Genomic DNA, 22,271 nt, shown 5'->3' with positions numbered 1-22,271 from the left:
CAAAACAAACAAACAAACAAAAAAACTGCTTAATATGGCCCACACATTGTTCTAGGCACTAGGCACACACTAGTGAATAAAATAAACAGGATCCCTTGTCTCATGAAAAATATAGAATAAAGACATTCAGTCCTATTGAGGAGGCCTCATTAGGCAGGACTTACTAGAGAGGGCGATGCTTTCATTGGCTTATAAAGGATGAGTAAAGAGTGTCATGTCCTGATAGGGAGTGTCTTAGTATATCTGATCTTAACCAAAAGGCTAAGAAACTATAACAGCATATTAATTAGGATTAGGATCATCATGGAGTAGTAGAAAACCACAAGTTGCATTGTTCTGACAAGCGAGGAAGCTGTCTCTTGCTCCCATAAAAGAAGTCCAGGTATAGTTAGTCTAGCATAGGTACTGTACTCAGAGGTAGAAGCCCAGGGTGTTCCCTCCATGTTGTTTCTCCACCACCTTCCATACGTGGCTTCCAGCTCAGGCTCTAAGACGGCCACATGATTTCCATTCATCATATCTGCATTCCAGCCCGCGGAAAGGAAAGGGATAGTAGGGAAGAAGAGCATGCCCTCTTTATTTCCAAACAGTTACCGAAAGTTGTGTACACTGATTCTGTTTATTTCTGGAAGCAACCTCAAGAGAAGTGGAGAAGTGGGGAAATGATGTGTTTTGCTAAAAACAGGATTTTATTGCTGAAGATGTGGAAAATGAATATTGGGGATAAATGACAGTGTCTACTCCATTAACAAAAGCAACGCCTGGAGGAATGACAGCAAAGGATTCAGAAAAATAACTCCAAAAGTTTCACTGTATGATGTGGCTGGAATTTTATGTATATGGAACATTATAGAAGGGAATAACTAAACGTAGGTTCATAAAAGCATTTAATTGCCATGCTCAGAAACATTGTCAAACAGGGATATATAATAATTTAAATATCTTTCTTATGTTTTACTTACATATTTTATAATTTACAAGGCTTTTAAAATATATTATCTCATTTAATATTCATAATAATCCTGTGGAATAGTAAATATTATCCTTGTTGGGCACGTTAAATAATCAAGGTCCAGATATCTAACTGAAGGCCAGTGTCCTTTCCATTGTATCTTAAATATTTAATATATTCATAGAAATTTAAAGAGGATATTAGTCTTTTTTTATTAATCTTAACCCATGAACAGGAAAGTAATGCAAAGGAAACTATTAGACAATAAAAGAGAGCTCCTACAGATTAAAATATAACCATTGAGATAAAAAATAATAATCTCCCAGAAAGTAGACCAAAATGAGAAAGTAATGGAAATGTTAGAAAGAAGATGAGGCATAGGGTTCAAATATGGAATGTCCAAATTTTGATTAGTAAGAGTCTTAGAAAGAGAACAAAAAATAGTGTGTGCTTGGGGTTAGGATGGGGTGGTGGAGATGGAAGAGGAAGTATTATTAAAGATATGGATAGAAGGAAATTATTTAAAACTGAAAAGGACATGAGTCTTCAGATTAAACGGATCTGGATCTACCTGGAGTCTGGGGCTACAAAAAGATCCCCACAAAGGAATATTCTTGTAACGTTTTACAGATCACCAAGGAGAAGACACTAAAAACTTCTATAAAAATATTTTTCAAATTTATGAGACAAAATGTTTTATGCTCAGATCATCAACCATATGTGATGATTGTTTGAAGACATTTTTAATCATGCAGAATTCAAAATATTTATTCTTCATCAACTTTCCTTTGTGACTAACAGGATATATTCAAGCAAAACAGGAGAGTGCACAAAGGTTATATGGAATTTCGGAAACAGTGTGTCTAACTGGTAAATAAGTCAAATAAATCCCAGAATTATTTGCATAGTCCTAGATTGAAGGAAATAAATAAATTGATCTCTGGGATTGGGAGAAAGGCATGGGGGAAGGAACTCTATGGACAGTATGATTAAGAAGGAGGAAGAATATGAGTATGATAAAGTCACAAATTCAAGGAACCAAGAAATATAATTAGAAATGTCAGTAAAAAATATGAAGCAAACTAAGATGTGACACAATTTTAAGCAATTGTAGAATGTTAAAAAATCAACTTGAAATTGATGTTAGAACCAATATTTGTATCAGTTATGTAAATACACACACAATTGTAGAAGTTATTTAGTTTCCATGAGACATCTGGCATCTGATGCTGGAGAAGTCTGCAGATAGACAATGGAGAGGGGAAGACATGTAAAATAGCGGTATAAGCATGCTGGAACTCATCAGTGTGAGCTGAAATCTGCTAGGACAGACTGGAAGTGTGCCAGTCTCACCACCTCCCACTTTGATGATGTGTGTGTTCTGCAGAATAAGCTGTCACCTTTTGTCACGGAGCTAAGCGCACACCTGGCATAGAAGAAACTGAAACAAGAAGAAACAGAAAAAACAGAAGATGGAGCAGCTGAAGGCTGGACTTCTGCTCCTACCGAACAATGTGAGCCACTAAATAAGAAAATATGTGAGAGCTAAAACCTCCTGTTGCCTCTACCTTGATCTTCTGCGCATACAAACAATATAACCACTTTTTCATTTCTGCCTTCAAAATCTGACCCAAAATGTCTCTTGTGGCCTAATCTAATATGAATCATACAGGGAGAGGAATTGCAGAACACATAGGTCAGCCTAGCTGGTAACATAACGCACTAACACATTACAAAGCCATCACAATCTCTTTTGAGTGACCCTAGAGGTTGTGTTTGGTCCACAGAAAAAAGTAATGCAATCTTAATATAGTACTTGGTCCAACTTTAAAGAATATTTACACAATAAGGATAATGTAAATGCTGTTTCTGGGTCATTATATTTAGAGTCAATCTGTGAAAAAGCACAGAAACCTGGGTCATGATTGCACGGAGGTAAATGTTAACAACTTTGGAAATATAAAAGGAAAAAGTAGGTGGTAGATGGTGGGATGTGGAAAGGACACTGGTATGGAAGAAAAGTTGAAGGAAGAGTAAGGAGCCAAATAGCCTAAGTTTTTCTTCTTTTTTATTTTTTCTTGCCAAAAACATTCTACCATATCTTAATTTTTAAAGTGTAGAGTTAAGGGATCCTACCTAAAATTCACAGAACAGGAAACAGAGGTTAAAGAGATTATTTAAAGTGACAAATGTAAGCAATAGGAGAATTTAAGATAATGATCTAATTATAAACATTAAGAAAAGAAAGTAAAGGTGGAAAAAAAGAATAAATATGGCAAATCTCTGTTAAATCAATAATCTAAGGTATGTAGAAGTATATTATTCAGAGTTATTGAAACAGAATGTTTAAAAGGTTGTTTGGGGGAATAGATGTGAGATAGGGAACAAAGTAGAGGGATAGTGTTGCTTTTCATCGTAAGTTTTTTGTAATATTTGATTAATGTATTATGAGAGTTCTCCTGCGAGACATAAAGAGGGGATATAGATAGATTTTATGTATATAGATGTAAGAGGGAACTTGTTACGAGAACTGGCTCACATGATTATGGAGGCCGGGAGGTCCTACGAGATACTTTTTGCAGTTTGAGAGCTAGAAAACCGGGTGCACTGGGCCCTCCTCCGATGTCCAAGGGCAGAAAAAGATGGATGTGACAGCTCAAAAAGAGAGAGATAATTTGCCCTTCCTTTGGCTTTTTGTTCCATTTGAACTCTCAACTGATTGGATGATTCCAGCCCACACTGGTGAGTCCACTGATTCAAAGGCTAATCTTTTTTTCTGAAAAGCATATAGATACACCCAAAAATACTGTTTTATGAACTATCTGGGCATCCCATAACTCAATCAAGTTGACACATCAAGTTATCCATCACAACTAGTTAGAATAAGCATACATTACTTTGTATGCAATAATTTTTTTAGAGGAGAGAAAATAGAAGAGGTCAGAGGATAGGGTCTTCCTTGGTCAAATTCTTCATTAAAGGGACAAATGTGAGAGAACCAAGAAAAAAGGTGAAGTGTATTTCAACCTTTAAGATGAATATTATGTAATAGTTATTAATTTTTTAACAAGTTTAAATAATAGAAACATTATCTGCAGTGTAACTTCAGAAATAATGCTGGTCACTGCTCTACAATGGTAGTAGAAATAGCTGTCAAACCACTCCTTTCTTCATGTGGAAAGAATAAATGAATTTGATAAAAACCTGTGGTAAAATCCATTGACTATGATTTTATAAATGTGAAACCCTAATACATTATATTACATTACTGTGTGTATATAATACATTAATTTTTAAAATGATATTATCATTGTAATAAAATAATGAAATATAATAAATAATATAATAAAAATATATAATATTATGTGAAACTAGAAAAATTTAGCCATAAAACCAGAAACTAGAATGAGAAAAAAATAATGTCTAAATATTTGCATGCTTGGCGTTTTGCAAAATAAACCAAATTTTAAAAAGAAAATTTTTTGTTAATATAATGTAATAATGTTCTATCATATTCACAATAGATATATTCTTCTGAATAGACTATTAATACTTAAAACAAATTATATGGATATTATGTGGTTATAATATTTAGAATTATAGTTTTACCTTCCCATTTGTAATTCCTTATAATTGTGTTCAAGAGCATTGGTCATCATTTTGCAGATTCTAAATGTTCTAATTATTTTTCCCAATTATTAGTTACTATATATATTCTGAACTAATTACATTACTAAACTACAGAAGATTTGGGTAAATTTTATTCACATTGATACTAGTGTATTTTAAACCTTGCCTATTTCCTATCTTTACATATTTTCCTTTGATTAAACATCTCTGAATTATTCTCAAGTGCACCACTTTAATTTCAACAAGTTAGTTTAAATCATTTATTCTGCTGAAATGCTATATTACATAACTAATTTTGCAAATCTGGTAGTGATTTAAACTAATTTGTCTTCCAGAAACTATGGTAGAGTAATTATGCTTTGATCTTGTAAATTAGCCAAATGGAGTATTGTTTATAATATAATTTAAACGAAAACTGCCATTACATTAAATAGTGTTTCTTGTCTCATTGCTTAATTGACCTTAATTGTGTGTTGTTCATGGGTAAACAGTGCAACCGGATCCACTGGGGTTAACAGAGAAACACCCTTTTCCTCACAATGTTTTCATTGCATAGGAAATAATAAAATCAAATCAACCTATTTTTAACACAAATTTCAAGGTTTAATTTAAGAGTTTATAAGAGTTTTAAGATGTATCTTTATGATGATGATTATATCAGTGAAAAGTAAACATGTTAACACTGTCTCTTCTTTTGGGATCTGTCCGAGCAGCCTCATGGCTCCAGGATTTTATCAACGACAGTGACCATCAGACTCATATACGTTAACTAGCCATGAACCTTGGTTCCAATCCTGGGCGCTTTTATACCCTGGAACTCTTTCATCCTTAAAACTATCAACTCTAATATTCCATCCTCTGACTAACTTCATATTCATTTAAATCTTTCCACTTCTTTATTTCTGCTTAAACAAGGCCTTCACTTCATCAAGACCTTGGCGTTCTTAACCTTTTTATTTTCCTTAAACCAATTTATTCAATAAGATTACAATTTATTGTGCACTTAGCTTGCCCAAGTGCTCTACATGAATTGATTTAAGCCATTTGATGTGAAGTAGGAATTATTATCCCATTTCACATACGTGGAAATTGAAGCATAGAGAGGTTAAATAAATTGTTCAAGAGAAGTGGAGGACATAATTTAAATTCAGGTCTTGTTTCTTCATAGCCTATGCTATATAGCTCTTATGCTTTTACTACTTTCCATGTTCAATCTTGCCCATATCTCATTTCAACCCTTTTCTCTTTCTCTCTCTTTTCTTTTGCCACTGCTCTCAATTCCTTTATTCTACAGTTTTGACAGCCACCGACATTTAGAAAGCATCCAATTCCATTAGCTAAGACATCCACCTTCTCTGTTCCTCAACCTGAGTTGCCAAGCACTGCTGGAGGAATGGCATGCTCATGAGTATTGATGCCATACCCATTCATTTTCTCTAGTTCCTTCTGATCTCCAACACTGCCTAGCTATGTGTCCTTTATCAGCTGCCTTCTCAATTCTAAATTGAATTTCCTCAAACTTCCTGCTGCACCATTACCTACTTAATCAGCTAACCCAAAGGATTGGATTGTCAATTCAACTCACATAAATGAGAGACCTTCTTGTACTAATTTCAAGAATAAAAGCAATCAAGAAGCACAGATGAGGCATGGAGAGGTCTGAGACATCTGCATGGCTCTCAAAGTTCATTGTTCCTGCGTTAGACATGCACAGTGTGTGGTTCAGCGTAATGGATGAGGTCTACGAAGAAGTGCTCATGGGTTACTACTTTACATAGCAGGGAACATTTAGGTTATACAATATCTCCATTTTATACCTCAAATTAGTCACCTAGCTTGTATGACATTTTCCAGAGTGCCATGCCCCATAAATTCATAGCTCCTATATTTGTTTGTCATAAGCAAACCTAAATGAGGAACATCCTCCTAAGAGAATTCCATAAATAAGAACTTTCCTTCTAGTAAATATCATCAGTCTATTTACAAGGAGTTCAACTATCAACATGTCTAAAAGGATCATCAGAACTCTTCTTCTCCAAAAGGTTCTTCTGACCTATCTACAAACACACACAGACCACCTGCTTTAACTCCTTCCTTCAACTCATTTTTAGCCAAGATCCCTACTTTCACTTTATAAAAAAAATTAAAGCATCTCAGATAAGAAAGTCCAACTTCCTTTTTCCACTAATAGACATTATTAGACATTCACTCTACCTTCTTTCCTTTAGTCTTAAGTGGAAAACTGTATTTTGTCCAAAGTTGATCTTTGATTCAATGATCTATTTCTCCTTGCTTTTTTCTCTCTTCAGAGACTCTGGATATTTTATTAACCAACAGCAACTTTACCTAATTTCATTCTTAATCAGTGAAAACTTCTTAGTAATAGTTTATCTATTACTTCTTCAATGCTGATTGTGTGACAGGCATTTTTCTAATATTAACTCATTTAATATAATATCAACTGTATGAAGAAAATGCTGTTAGTATTGTCAACTTACATATGAGGACTATGAACATCAGAGAGGTTAAGTAACTTTTTTTTCCTTTTCTTTTCTTTTTCTTTTTTGAGAAAGTTTTGCTCTCGTTGCCCAGGCTGGAGTGCAACAGCCGATCTCGGCTCATGGCAACCTCTGCCTCCTGGGTTCAAGCGATTCTCCCACCTCAGCCTCCCTAGTAGCTGGGATTACAGGCATGTGCCACCATGCCTGGCTAATCTTTTTCGTAGAGATGGGGTTTCTCCATGTTGGTCAGGCTGGTCTCGAACTCCCAACCTCAGGTGATCCGCCCGCCTCAGCATCCCAAAGTGCTGGGATTAACAGGCGTGAGCTGCTGCACCCAGCCTGAGGTTAAGTAACTTTTTCAGAATCATACAGCTAGTAAGTGATGACTCTAGGATTTGAACAAAGCTGTCTATGCTGTGTTGGAAGTACCTTTCCTAATGTCTATTTTAAAATTATTATTAAGAATACATTTTAGATTTACAGAAAAGGTGCAAAAACAGATCAAAGAAGGTGTTTGTAATTCTAATCCATCCTTCCTCTAATGTTAACATCTTACCTTATCACAGTACAATTATAAAGGACAGGAACGTAACTTTGGCACTATGTTAACTAAATTACAGTACTTCATCATATGACCTTATTTAGAAATAGGGTCATTATAGATATGATTGGTTAAGATGAGGTCATACTGAAGCAGGATGGACCTCTAATCCATTTTGACTGGTAATCCTACAAGAAGGGGACATTTGGAGACAGACACAAGGAGAAATTCCACTTGAAGCTGAAGGCAGAGATTGGGGTGATGCTTCAGCATGTCAAGGAATGCCGAGGATTGCTAACTAACTATCAGAAGCTAGGGGAAAGGCATGGAACAGATTCATCCTCACAGCCTTTTAAGGAATCCACCATACTGACAACTTGATCTTGGACTTATAATGTCCAGAACTGTGAGACAATATATTTCTGTTGTTAAAGTCACCCAGTTTGTGGTGCTTAGTTATGGTAGACCTAGCAAGCTAATACAGGGCTATTGTCCCTTAAGAGGCAACATGATTTACCCATAAAATTGTATATAAAATTGTGTTTGTTTGTGTGTCTGTCGGTACACATTTTTTTTCTCCTTTGCACAATTTCACAATTTCCCTCTCTAAGAACCTATATTTCATGACTAGTAGGAGGAGTATAATAAAGAGAGATGGAAGAAGTGAACCTTCAATGTGACATTTACTCCTGTTTTAACTTTGATTTCTCATGGTATCTTTAGTTCATGAGTGTTTAGCATTTTATGGCAGAAAGAGCTTGTACCTATGATTTTCCAGATCTATCTGACCCTTAGTCAGCATCTGGAGTCCAGGGTAATCTCTTGAATCTTCCCTCATAGTAAGAATTAAAAATGAGATTGAAGACTGGGCCCAGTGGCTCACACCTGTAATCTCAGCACTTTGGGAGGCCAAGGTGGGAGGACTGCTTGAGGCCAGGAGTTTGAGACCAGCCTGGGCAATATAGTAAAACCCTGTCTCTACAAATTTTTTTTTTAAAAATTAGCCAGGCATAGTGGCATGCACCAGTAGTGCCAGCTACTTAGGAAGCTGAGTTAGAAGGATCACTTGAGCTCAGGAATTCAAGACTGCAGTGAGCTATGATTGTATCACTGCACTTTTGCCTGGATCACAGAGTGAGAACCTGTCCAAAGAAAGAACCTGTCATGAATATGTCAGTTATCAATGCAAACCAGGGAAAGATGAAGATAAACGCATTCTGAGACAAAGGAAGAGCAGGTTACTACCTGGAAGCTGCTCTGCTTACTAGAGTTGGGAATTCAGTATGTTAGAGAGCTCTGTATCAGTTTCCTAGGACTGCCATATTAAATCATCGCTCTCACAGTTCTGGAGCCTCGAAGTCCAAAATAAAACTGCGCTCCCTCTGAAAGTTCTAGGAAAATATCATTTTTTGCCTCTTCTAGCCTTTGGTAGCTCCATGTTTTCCTTGGTTTGTGGCATCATAACTCCAATTTCTGCTTCTTCATATGACCTTTTCTGTGTCTTCTCTTTTCTTCATGTGTCTCTTGTAAGGATACTTACTATTGGATTGAGGGCCTACCTTAAATCTGGCTGATTTCAACTCGATACTCTCAATTACATCAACAAAGACTATTTTTTTTTTCCAAAGAATGTCACAGTCACAGATTCCGGGGGTTAGGATGTAGACATGTTGCTTTGGAGGCCACCGTTCAACCCAATATAGGCTCCAGCATTGCTAAATCCTGAAAATCAAAGAGAGAGAAAGCCCCAGTGGATTTGATTTTCATACCTCTATTTCTTAAATGAGAGGCTAAGGATAACTCCTTAATTTTGAATGAATCACCCACCAATGAGAGGAGCTGAAAATGCTTAGACTATAGAATTGGAAACTTAGAGGTGCAGACTGAGTCCCATTTCTTTCCTTTTCCTTTTTTTTTTTTTTTTTTTTTTGTGATGGAGTCTTGCTCTGTCTCCCAGGCTGAAGTGCAGTGACGTGATCTCGGCTCACTGCAACCTCCACCTCCCAGGTTCAAGTGATCCTCCTACCTCAACCTCCTGAGTAGCTGGGATTACAGGTGCTTGCCACCATGCCTGGCTAATTTTTGTATTTTTAGCAGAGATGGGGTTCTGCCATGTTGGCAAGGCTAGTCTCAAACTCCTGACATCAAGTGATCCACCCTTCTCGGCCTCCCAAAGTGCTGGGATTACAGGCATGAGCCACCACACCCAGCCCCTATTTCTTTTTAAAGATAATAAATTCAATACAGGAATACATCAGAGATATTGTGGGTTTGGTTCTAGACTACCACAATAAAGTGAATATCACAATAAGGTAGGTCACATACATTGTTTGCCTTCCCAGTGCACTCCACTATACTGTAGAGTATTAAGTGTGCAATAACATTATGTCTAAAAAAAGTACATACCTTAATCTTAAAATATCTTATTGTTAAAAAATGGTAACAATCATCTAAGCTTTCAGTGAGTTGTAATCATTTTGCTGGTGGAGGATCTTGCTGAGATGTTGATGGCTGCTGACTGATCAAGGTGGTGGTTACTGAAGGTTGGGGTGGCTGTGACAATTTCTTAAAATAAGACATCAATGAAGTTTGCTGCATCAATGGACTCTTCCTTTTATAAAATATTTCTCTGTAGTATGCAATGTCATTTGGTAGCATTTAACCCACAGTAGAACTTTAAGTATTGGAGTCAATCCTCTCAAACCCTGCTTCTATTTTATCAACTACATTTACGGATTATTTTCAACTTTTTGTTGTCATTTCAACAATGTTCAGAGCACCTTCACCAGAAGTAGATTCCATCTCAGGAAATCACTTTGTTTGCTCATCCATAAGAAGCGACTCCTCATTAGTTCAGCTCTTGTCATAAAATTGCAGCAATTCACGTCTTCAGGTTCTACTTCTAATTCACTTACTATTTCTACCAAATCTACAGTTCCTTTCTTCACTGAAGTCTTGAACCCTTGAATGTCAACAACTTCTTCCAAACATCTGTTACTATTGATATTTTGACCTCTGCCCATGAATCACAAATATTCTTAATGGCATCCACAATGGTGAAGGTTTTTTCAAGAAGGTTTTCAGATTGCTCAGATCTGTCAGAGCAATCACTATGTATGAGAGCTATGAGAGCTATAGCCTTACAGAATGCACTTCTTAAATAGGAAGACTTAAAAGTCAAAATTACTCCTTGATCCATGAGCTAAAGAATGGATGTTGCTTTACCAGTCATAAAAACAATGTTAATCTCCTTATACATCTTCATCAGAGTTCCTGTGTGACTAGCTACATTGTCAATGAGCAGGAATATTTTTAAAGGATCTTTTTTTTCTGAGCAGTAGATCTCAACAGTGGGTATAAAATATTTAGTAAAGCATGCTGTAAAGAAATGTGCTATCATCCAGAGTTTGTTTTTCCACTTACAGAGCACAGGCAGAGTAGATTTAGCATAATTCTTTCTTACTTTCTTTTTCTTTTTTTTTTTTTTAATTTGAGACGGAGTCTTGCTCTGTCGCCAGGCTGGAGTTCAGTGGAGCAATCTCCGCTCACTGCAACCTCTGCCTCCCAAGTTTAAGTGTTTCTCCTGCCTCAGCCTCCTGAGTAGCTGGAACTACAGGTGTGTGCCACCATGCCCAGGATTTAGCATAATTCTTAATGGCCCTGGGAATTTTAGAATGACCAATGAATATTGGCTTCAACTTAAAGTTACCAGCCACATTAGCCTCTAACAAGAGAGTCAGCTTGTCCTTTGAAGCCAGGCATTAACTTCCCTCTAGCTATGCAAATCTTAGCTGGCATCTTCTTCCAATATAAAACTGTTTTGTCTGCATTGAAAACCTGTTAAGGAACTCAAAAAGCTCAACATTAAAAAGCAAAACAAATAACCCCTTTAAAAATTTGGCAAAGGAGATGAATAGATATTTCCCAAAAGAAGACATACAAATGACCAAAAGATGTGTGAAAACATGCTCAGCATCAGTAATCACCAGGACAATGCAAGATCAAAACCACAATGAGATATCATTTTACCTCCATTAGAATGGCTATGATTAAGAAGACAAAATATTACATGCTATTGAGGATGCAGAGAAACGGGAACTCATACACTGTTTGTGGGAATATAAACTAGTACAGTCACTATGGAAAACAGTGTGGAAATTTCTCAAAAACCAAAAAATAGAACTACCATATGATTCAGCAATCCCACTACTGGGTATTTATCCAAAGGAAAAGAAATCAGTGTATCACAGGGATACATGCAGTCCCATGTTTATTACAACACCATTCACAATAGCAAAGATATGGAATCAACTTTAGTGTTAGTAAATAAATAAAGAAAGAAAATGTGGTATATATACACAATAGAATACTACTCAGCAATAAGAAATAAACAAAATCGTGTAATTTGCAGCAACATGGATGGAACTGGAGGTCATTGTGCTAACGGAAATAAGCCAGACACTGAAAGACAAATATTGCCTGTTCTTGCTCACATGTGAGAGCTGAGAAAGTTTATCTAATAGAGGTAGAGAATAGAATGATGGATACCAGAGGCTGGGAAGGGTGTGTGTGTGGAAGGAGGCATGAAGAAAGATTGGTCAATGGGTGCAAACATACAGATAGACAGAATGAATAAGTTCTAATGTTTAATAGTAGAGTAGGGTGATTATAGTTAACAACAATGTATCATGCATTTCAAAATGGCTTGTAGACAGGACTTGAAATGTTCCCAGCACTTAGAAATGATAAATATTTGAGATGATGGATATTCTAAATACCCTGACTTGATCATTACACATTCTATTTGTGTAACAAAATATTGCATGTGTTCCGTAAATATGTACTAGTATTATGAATCAATAAAATAGGTTAGGTTTACCTATGGCTATTGTTTAGTGTAGCTACTTTTTATCAATTATCTTAGCTAGATCTCTAGAGAAGGACATTGATTTCATTCTTTTTTATGCCTGCAGAGTATTCCATGGTGTACGTCTACCACATTTTCTTTATCCAGTCCTCCATTGGTGAGCATCTAGTTAGATTTCATGTCTTTGCTATTGTGAATAGTACTGAGATGAACATGTGAGCTCACATGTCTTTCTGGCAGAACAATTTGATTTTTTTGGATACATACCCAGTAATGGGATTACTGGGTCAAATGGTAGTTCTATTTTAAGTTCTTTGAAACATCTCCAAACTGCTTTCACAGTGACTGAACTAATTGTATATAGCTTCTTTTTTAAAAAAAAAAACAAAAACTTACGAACCAACCTCTACTAGCTTCAAACTTTTTTCCTGCAGCTTCCTCCCTCTCTCAGCCTTAGAAAAATTAAAGGGAGCTAGGATCTTGCTCTGGATTATGGATTTTCTTATGGGCATGTTGTGGCTGGTTTGATCTTCTATCCAGACCACTAAACTTTCTTCATATCAGCAATATGGCTGTTTCACTTTCTTATCATTCATGTGTTCACTGAAGTAGCACATTTAATTTCCTTCAAGAACTTTTCCTTTGCATTTACAATTTGGCCAACTACTTGGCACAAGAGGCCTAGCTTTTAGTCTGTCTTGGCTTTGACACGCCTTCCTCACTAAGCGTGATCATTTCTAGCTTTTGACTTAAAGTGAGAAACACGAGACTTTTCTTTTCTTTGGAACACTTAGAGGCCATTGTGGGGTTACTGATTGGCCTAACTTCAATATTGCTGTGACTCAAGGACTAGGAGGCCTGAGGAGAGGGAGAGAAATGAAGAAGTGACAGGTTGGTGGAGCAATCAGGACACACACAAAATTATTAATATGAGCATCTTATATGGGCATAGTTCGTGGCACCCCAAAACAATAAAAATAGTAACATCCTAAATCACTGATCACATATCACCATAACAGTTATAATAATAATGAAAAAGACTGAAATATTGCTAAGATTATCATAAGGTGACACAGACACAAGAAGTGAGCACGTGCTGCTGGAAAAATGACACTGGTAAACTTGCTCAATCAGGGTTGCCATAAACCTTCAATTTGTAAAAAACACACATCTGCAGAGCATTATAAGGCAAAATACAATAAACTGAAACACGATAAAATGAGGTTTGTCTGTATTTCAAACATATTTTGGAGGGAGGGGAATGGTATTATTACTGTCCTCATATGTTTTTAGAGTGCCATGTAGGAAAGGATTAGATGTATTCTGTGAAGCAGATATAGGGCAGATCCAGAAGTTTCAAGAACCTAAGGTCCAGATTGAACCTAATTAAACCCAAACAATTTCAATAGCAAAGATATTTAGAAATGGAGTGAATTATACTGCAAATTGTGAGTGCTTTGTACAGAAGTTTCCAGCTTTAGGTAGGAGGTTGAGCTAGAATATTTTCAAGTTCTTGACTCTACATTCTATGATTCTGCAATTTTATTTTATTACACACAAATAAAATTGCTTATAGATGTTTTTCAAGTCTGGGGCAATGATTAATATTTTTTGATTTAATCATATTTATCATAAGATTCTTGTAGAGATAGCTGAAATACAGGTTGAACATGCAGAATAAGGCTAATAATAAGCTGGAGGTGGGCTTCAGAGTGTTGGAGAGGAAAGTACAATAATTTTAGAACTTCTACTGTCAAGGTCAGAAGAGGCTACTAATGTTCACAGATCGTTTTCTATTTGACTAATAACCAGGATCATCTGGTATGGGTTCAGGTAATGAGGCATTTTATTTTTCATGAAAGATGCATCCTTAAATCTGTTTACTTACATTTTGTCATGTTATTATAAAAGTATTATTCTTTCTTTCCTGAAAACTATTTGATAACATTGAGTAGCAATCATCAGATTGATGTTGTGTCCCACACGACTTGGACATTATGCTTTGGGGATGGGGAGAAGAGCTCAGGAAAAGAGAACGCATATTATTATAACTAGCATTCGTTTCATGTATTTTTCCCTGCTTGCTAGTACTTTTTACAGATGAGGTCTTGAAACTGGATGAAAGTCAAATAATTTGGAATAATAAATAATGCCAGGTGCAGATCAGGTCCAATTTCTTTTAAAAAATGTTGAATTCAACATTTCAAACAACCAAAATATGTTAAACTTGGAGTCTGATCAGAATAGCTGGCTAAGGCAGATACTTTGAAGTAACTGAAGAAGCTCCGTATAACCAGAGCTTTTTGGCATGGCTTAGAAAGATAGTATAACATAAACTCTAAAATGATTTTCTTCACTAGGGCATCTTGACAAGCAATTAGGAAGAGTCAAGGTCTAGCAATTGTGAAAAATGTTGCAATTTTTAAAGTACTGCAGTCCACTGAATGTGAATTTCTTACTTAGGTAATAATAATTACTCACATTTACTGGGTGATAAACAATATGCCAGGCGTTATTTCAAATGCTTTGTTTATGGTGTTTTATTTAATCGTCATCTCAACCCATTGAGGGTATTATTTTTCCATTTATCAGATGAGAAAACTGAGGGTCTGGGCTGATTTTCAAACTTAGGCATCTGGAGCAGCCTCATAGATCTGTTGGAGGAAAAGAAAAAAGAGAAGTTTGAAAGTTATTTCTAATGGTTTATTTCCTTTACAGTTAATTCCAATGGACTTCAGCTGTACTAGATTTTTGTCTTTTTTAGAGGTTATAAGGCAAATTTGACTGGTATGTGATGTGTCATAATGTATATGTTACATACTTTTTATCTTTTTCATGTTTCTATACTTTTTTGTCTGTGAATCAGATATTTATTTCAATGACACGTTTTCTCTAAAATAAGATATCATACTCAAATAATTCTCTTTCCAAAGATATGAACACCATTCTAATAGAATATCTGATTCATTCATTGTTTCTTTCAAATTTTATCCAGCAGTTTAGTATCATGTTGTCATTTATAAAATATGTGTAAATATATTATGTTTAAGATTTTATTGAAATTCTAGTTGACTGAAATGATGTTTTGAAAATCGCCTTTTATCTAAAAAATTCAAAAGCATTGCAGTCATTCAAATTAGGGCTCTGGAAGATAATAAAATGGGCCTCAAAAAGAAGGCTTTTATGTATTTTGCTCTTGTCTTCATATTTGATATCTTATAGAGGACAAAAGAGAATAACAAAGCCATGGAATGTTTTTGAACTTTTTTTCTTTTTGTTTCTGTTCAACATTTCTTATCTGCTTTCCACCGTAGGAAGAACACATTGAGTGTAGTATTGGTAGGATCCTTCAGCACCCTGCTTCTGTTATGGAAGCTGAATGGGAAAATTCCTGTCTCCCCGGCCCTTGGCAGACAGAGCTCATGATGGTAGAGTGTTGAATGAAGGTGTGATGTGCCGTGGTAATGAGCATCCAACTGTTGCGTGGAATGTTAGTGCCTTGGCGAGAATGTTCATAATACGTAACTTCTAGAATCCCTTTGGGTCTCACACGTTTTCCGGAACTACATCCCACCAATGTGCAGACTTTTTATTCTACCGGTAATTTCCTTGCTTGCTTGTGTCAGCCAGTCGTTTCTGCCGCTTGCCCCAAGGGCCCTGCAATCATCAACCTGCACCTGTGGGAAGCCTGCTAATGCAGCATTTTGGAAATTTGACTGCCCTGCTTTGGGTAGGCCATATATCTAGCTCATTCTTGGTGGAATGAAGAATAAAATCCTACCTCATCCTTTACTAAGCCTTAAGCCCCATGAGTGAACAAAATAAATATATAAATATCTATGACAAATATACTTAAAAAATATCAAAACATTGAGACAGTTTTGAAATCACCGAGGAAATAAAACTCTATTACTAAAGTTGAGAAGGAAACGTGATCCTTGTCCCCAAACATGTATATTTTTATGCTAGGCTTTTGTCTTCTAAAGGAACTATTTTATGCAAGGATGAGGATACAGATCTTCTCCTGACAGGCAACTTTCAGTCCTCAGTGTCCTCCCTGCAGGAGTCACTTGTGTTAGCTTTAAAGGAGCTTTCTATTTTAAACAACAGCAAAACAAATCTATTCAAACTGTCGCGATTTCTGAAAAATTGCTTTTTTCCCCCTCTTTTTTACGATGTCTTCTGGGAAACTGAAATGCAATTTGGAAACAAATGACAGCTCAGGACTCAATTTTCTAGCTCTAAAAGGAATTCTGAGCACAAATTTTTAAGTTCAGGTTGAAGCATTTAGGTTTTAACTCGAAGGGAGTTATACATTTGTCATAATGTCTTATTTTTTGTGAAAACAGACATTAAATTATACAAAGGGAGATGCTAACATCTTACACCACCCGCACGTATTAGAATTTCTGTTCTGTGTCAGCTTTGTGTTCACAAGAACTCCTGCATGTTTTCCCCCCCAGTCATGGAGAAAATTCAGCGTATTACCTACTGCTGTTATTTACATATAACTTGGTTGATGAAAATTTAATAGTTTTTAAACCAGTAAAATACAGATGAGGACTAGAGAACCAATGACTGCTGCTATTCAGAAAGGGGTTGAGCTTTCCTCCTGCTGCACTAATATCTATCCAAATAAAACTCCATTAATCCTTATTATTGTCAGTGATTATTTTCTATGTGGAAATTTACTTATTTTATTTAGTGATTAAAACTGAATCTTTGTATACATGGAAAATTATTTTGAATACAGGATCTGATAGATATTTGATTTACTCAGACAAATGATCATTTCAGTAAGTAGTTTATTTCTTTCTCTTGCCTGATTGTCCTGGCCAGAACTTCCAATATTATGTTGAATAGGAGTGGTGAGAGAGGGCATCCTTGTTTTGTGCCAGTTTTCAAAAGAAATGCCTCCAGCTTTTGCCCATTCAGTATGATATTGGCTATGGGTTTGTCATAAATAGCTCTTATTATTTTGAGATATGTTCCATCAATACCTAGTTTATTGAGAGTTTTAACATGAAGGGATGTTGAATTTTATCGAAGGACTTTTCTGCATCTATTCAGAGAAGAAGTGGATAAATACCTGGACACATACACCCTCCCAAGACTAAACCAGGAAGAAGTCGAATCCCTGAATAGACTAATAACAAGTTCTGAAATTGAGGCAGTAATTAATAGTCTACCAAACAAAAATAGCCCAAGACCAGACGGATTCACAGCTGAATTCTACCAGAGGTACAAAGAGGAGCTGGTACCATTCCTTGTAAACCTATTTCAAACAATTGAAAATGAGGGACTCCCCGCTAATTCATTCTATGAAGCCAGCATCATCCTGATACCAAAACCTGGCAGAGACACACTAAAAAAAGAGAACTTTAGGCCGATATTTCTGATGAACATCAATGCAAAAATCCTCAATAAAATACTGGCACACCGAATCCAGCAGCACATCAAAAAGCTTATCCACCATGATCAAGTCAGCTTCATCCCTGGGATGCAACGCTAGTTCAACATATGCAAATCAATAAATGTAATCCATTACATAAACATAATCTAATTCTTAAAATAAGTGATTTTTAGGCCAATTTAGGGGAAATGTTTGGTCAAACATCTCAGAATATACCGAAAAAGTCATCTTTCAGAATTGTATTTTCATCAAAAGAATCAGAGAAAATGAAGTTATCACACAATAATTTTTTTTATGTTTTTTTTTTTAATTTATTTATTATTATTATACTTTAAGTTGTAGGGTACATGTGCATAACGTGCAGGTTTGTTACATATGTATACTTGTGCCATGTTGGTGTGCTGCACCCATCAACTCGTCATTTACATCAGGTATAACTCCCAATGCAATCCCTCCCCCTTCCCCCCTCCCCATGATAGGCCGCTGTGTGTGATGTTCCCCTTCCTGAGTCCAAGTGATCTCATTGTTCAGTTCCCACCTATGAGTGAGAACATGCGGTGTTTGGTTTTCTGTTCTTGTGATAGTTTGCTAAGAATGATGGTTTCCAGCTGCATCCATGTCCCTACAAAGGACACAAACTCATCCTTTTTGATGGCTGCATAGTATTCCATGGTGTATATGTGCCACATTTTCTTAATCCAATCTGTCACTGATGGACATTTGGGTTGATTCCAAGTCTTTGCTATTGTGAATAGTGCTGCAATAAACATACGTGTGCATGTGTCTTTATAGCAGCATAATTTATAATCCTTTGGGTATATACCCAGTAATGGGATGGCTGGGTCATATGGTACATCTAGTTCTAGATCCTTGAGGAATCGCCATACTGTTTTCCATAATGGTTGAACTAGTTTACAATCCCACCAACAGTGTAAAAGTGTTCCTATTTCTCCACATCCTCTCCAGTACCTGTTGTTTCCTGACTTTTTAATGATCGCCATTCTAACTGGTGTGAGATGGTATCTCATTGTGGTTTTAATTTGCATTTCTCTGATGGCCAGTGATGATGAGCATTTTTTCATGTGTCTGTTGGCTGTATGAATGTCTTCTTTTGAGAAATGTCTGTTCATATCCTTTGCCCACTTTTTGATGGGGTTGTTTGTTTTTTTCTTGTAAATTTGTTTGAGTTCTTTGTAGGTTCTGGATATTAGCCCTTTGTCAGATGAGTAGATTGCAAAAATTTTCTCCCATTCTGTAGGTTGCCTGTTCACTCTGATGGTAGTTTCTTTTGCTGTGCAGAAGCCCTTTAGTTTAATGAGATCCCATTTGTCAATTTTGGCTTTTGCTGCCGTTGCTTTTGGTGTTTTAGACATGAAGTCCTTGCCCATGCCTATGTCCTGAATGGTACTACCTAGTTTTTCCTCTAGGATTTTTATGGTATTAGGTCTAACATTTAAGTCTCTAATCCATCTTGAATTAATTTTTGTATAAGGAGTAAGGAAAGGATCCAGTTTCAGCTTTCTACTTATGGCTAGCCAATTTTCCCACCACCATTTATTAAATAGGGAATCCTTTCCCCATTTCTTGTTTCTCTCAGGTTTGTCAAAGATCAGATGGCTGTAGATGTGTGGTATTATTTCTGAGGACTCTGTTCTGTTCCATTGGTCTATATCTCTGTTTTGGTACCAGTACCATGCTGTTTTGGTTACTGTAGCCTTGTAGTATAGTTTGAAGTCAGGTAGCGTGATGCCTCCAGCTTTGTTCTTTTGACTTAGGATTGTCTTGGAGATGCAGGCTCTTTTTTGGTTCCATATGAACTTTAAAGCAGTTTTTTCCAATTCTGTGAAGAAACTCATTGGTAGCTTGATGGGGATGGCATTGAATCTATAAATTACCTTGGGCAGTATGGCCATTTTCACGATATTGATTCTTCCTATCCATGAGCATGGTATGTTCTTCCATTTGTTTGTGTCCTCTTTTATTTCACTGAGCAGTGGTTTGTAGTTCTCTTTGAAGAGGTCCTTTACATCCCTTGTAAGTTGGATTCCTAGGTATTTTATTCTCTTTGAAGCAATTGTGAATGGAAGTTCATTCCTGATTTGGTTCTCTGTTTGTCTGTTACTGGTGTATAAGAATGCTTGTGATTTTTGCACATTAATTTTGTATCCTGAGACTTTGCTGAAGTTGCTTATCAGCTTAAGGAGATTTTGGGCTGAGACAATGGGGTTTTCTAAATATACAATCATGTCATCTGCAAACAGGGACAGTTTGACTTCTTCTTTTCCTAACTGAATACCCTTGATTTCTTTCTCTTGCCTAATTGCCCTAGCCAGAACTTCCAACACTATGTTGAATAGGAGTGGAGAGAGAGGGCATCCCTGTCTTGTGCCAGTTTTCAAAGGGAATTTTTCCAGTTTTTGCCCATTCAATATGATATTGGCTGTGGGTTTGTCATAAATAGCTCTTATTATTTTGAGGTACGTTCCATCAATACCGAATTTATTGAGCGTTTTTAGCATGAAGGGCTGTTGAATTTTGTCAAAAGCCTTTTCTGCATCTATTGAGATAATCATGTGGTTCTTGTCTTTGGTTCTGTTTATATGCTGGATTATGTTTATTGATTTGCGAATGTTGAACCAGCCTTGCATCCCAGGGATGAAGCCCACTTGATCATGGTGGATAAGCTTTTTGATGTGTTGCTGAATCCGTTTGCCAGTATTTAATTGAGGATTTTTGCATCGATGTTCATCAGGGATATTGGTCTAAAATTCTCTTTTTTTGTTGTGTCTCTGCCAGGCTTTGGTATCAGGATGATGTTGGCCTCATAAAATGAGTTAGGGAGGATTCCCTCTTTTTCTATTGATTGGAATAGTTTCAGAAGGAATGGTACCAACTCCTCCTTGTACCTCTGGTAGAATTCAGCTGTGAATCCATCTGGTCCTGGACTTTTTTTGGTTGGTAGGCTATTAATTATTGCCTCAATTTCAGAGCCTGCTATTGGTCTATTCAGGGATTCAACTTCTTCCTGGTTTAGTCTTGGAAGAGTGTAAGTGTCCAGGAAATTATCCATTTCTTCTAGATTTTCCAGTTGATTTGCGTAGAGGTGTTTATAGTATTCTCTGATGGTAGTTTGTATTTCTGTGGGGTCGGTGGTGATATGCCCTTTATCATTTTTAATTGCGTCGATTTGATTCTTCTCTCTTTTCTTCTTTATTAGTCTTGCTAGTGGTCTTTCAATTTTGTTGATCTTTTCAAAAAACCAACTCCTGGATTCATTGATTTTTTGGAGAGTTTTTTGTGTCTCTATCTCCTTCAGTTCTGCTCTGATCTTAGTTATTTCTAGCCTTCTGCTAGCTTTCGAATGTGTTTGCTCTTGCTTCTCTAGTTCTTTTAATTGCGATGTTAGAGTGTCAATTTTAGATCTTTCCTGCTTTCTCTTGTGGGCATTTAGTGCTATAAATTTCCCTCTACACACTGCTTTAAATGTGTCCCAGAGATTCTGGTATGTTGTATCTTTGTTCTCATTGGTTTCAAAGAACATCTTTATTTCTGCCTTCATTTCGTTATGTACCCAGTAGTCATTCAGGAGCAGGTTGTTCAGTTTCCATGTAGTTGAGCAGTTTTGACTGAGTTTCTTAGTCCTGAGTTCTAGTTTGATTGCACTGTGGTCTGAGAGACAGTTTGTTATAATTTCTGTTCTTGTACATTTGCTGAGGAGTGCTTTACTTCCAATTACGTGGTCGATTTTGGAGTAAGTACAATGTGGTGCTGAGAAGAATGTATATTCTGTTGATTTGGGGTGGAGAGTTCTATAGATGTCTATTAGGTCTGCTTGCTGCAGAGATGAGTTCAATTCCTGGATATCCTTGTTAACTTTCTGTCTCGTTGATCTGTCTAATGTTGACAGTGGAGTGTTGAAGTCTCCCATTATTATTGTATGGGAGTCTAAGTCTCTTTGTAAGTCTCTAAGGACTTGCTTGATGAATCTGGGTGCTCCTGTATTGGGTGCATATATATTTAGGATAGTTAGCTCTTCCTGTTGAATTGATCCCTTTACCATTATGTAATGGCCTTCTTTGTCTCTTTGGATCTTTGATGGTTTAAAGTCTGTTTTATCAGAGACTAGTATTGCAACCCCCGCTTTTTTTTTTTGTTCTCCATTTGCTTTGTAAATCTTCCTCCATCCCTTTATTTTGAGCCTATGTATGTCTCTGCGTGTGAGATGGGTCTCCTGAATACAGCAGACTGATGGGTCTTGACTCTTTATCCAGTTTGCCAGTCTGTGTCTTTTAATTGGAGCATTTAGTCCATTTACATTTAAGGTTAAGATTGTTATGTGTGAACTTGATCCTGCCATTATGATATTA

General features: G+C 36.4%; 1 long non-coding RNA gene across 4 annotated transcripts in view; it reads right to left on the bottom strand.

The window, feature by feature from the left end:
* The window catches only part of LOC135966564 (uncharacterized), a 182,934-nt gene that overhangs the window by 72,165 nt on the left and 88,498 nt on the right, over positions 1-22,271 (bottom strand). The window lies entirely within an intron of this gene.

This window comes from Macaca fascicularis, chromosome 12 (genome assembly GCF_037993035.2).
Source record: "Macaca fascicularis isolate 582-1 chromosome 12, T2T-MFA8v1.1".
NCBI lineage: Eukaryota > Metazoa > Chordata > Mammalia > Primates > Cercopithecidae > Macaca > Macaca fascicularis.
This window is presented reverse-complemented; position numbering and strand designations above follow the sequence as displayed.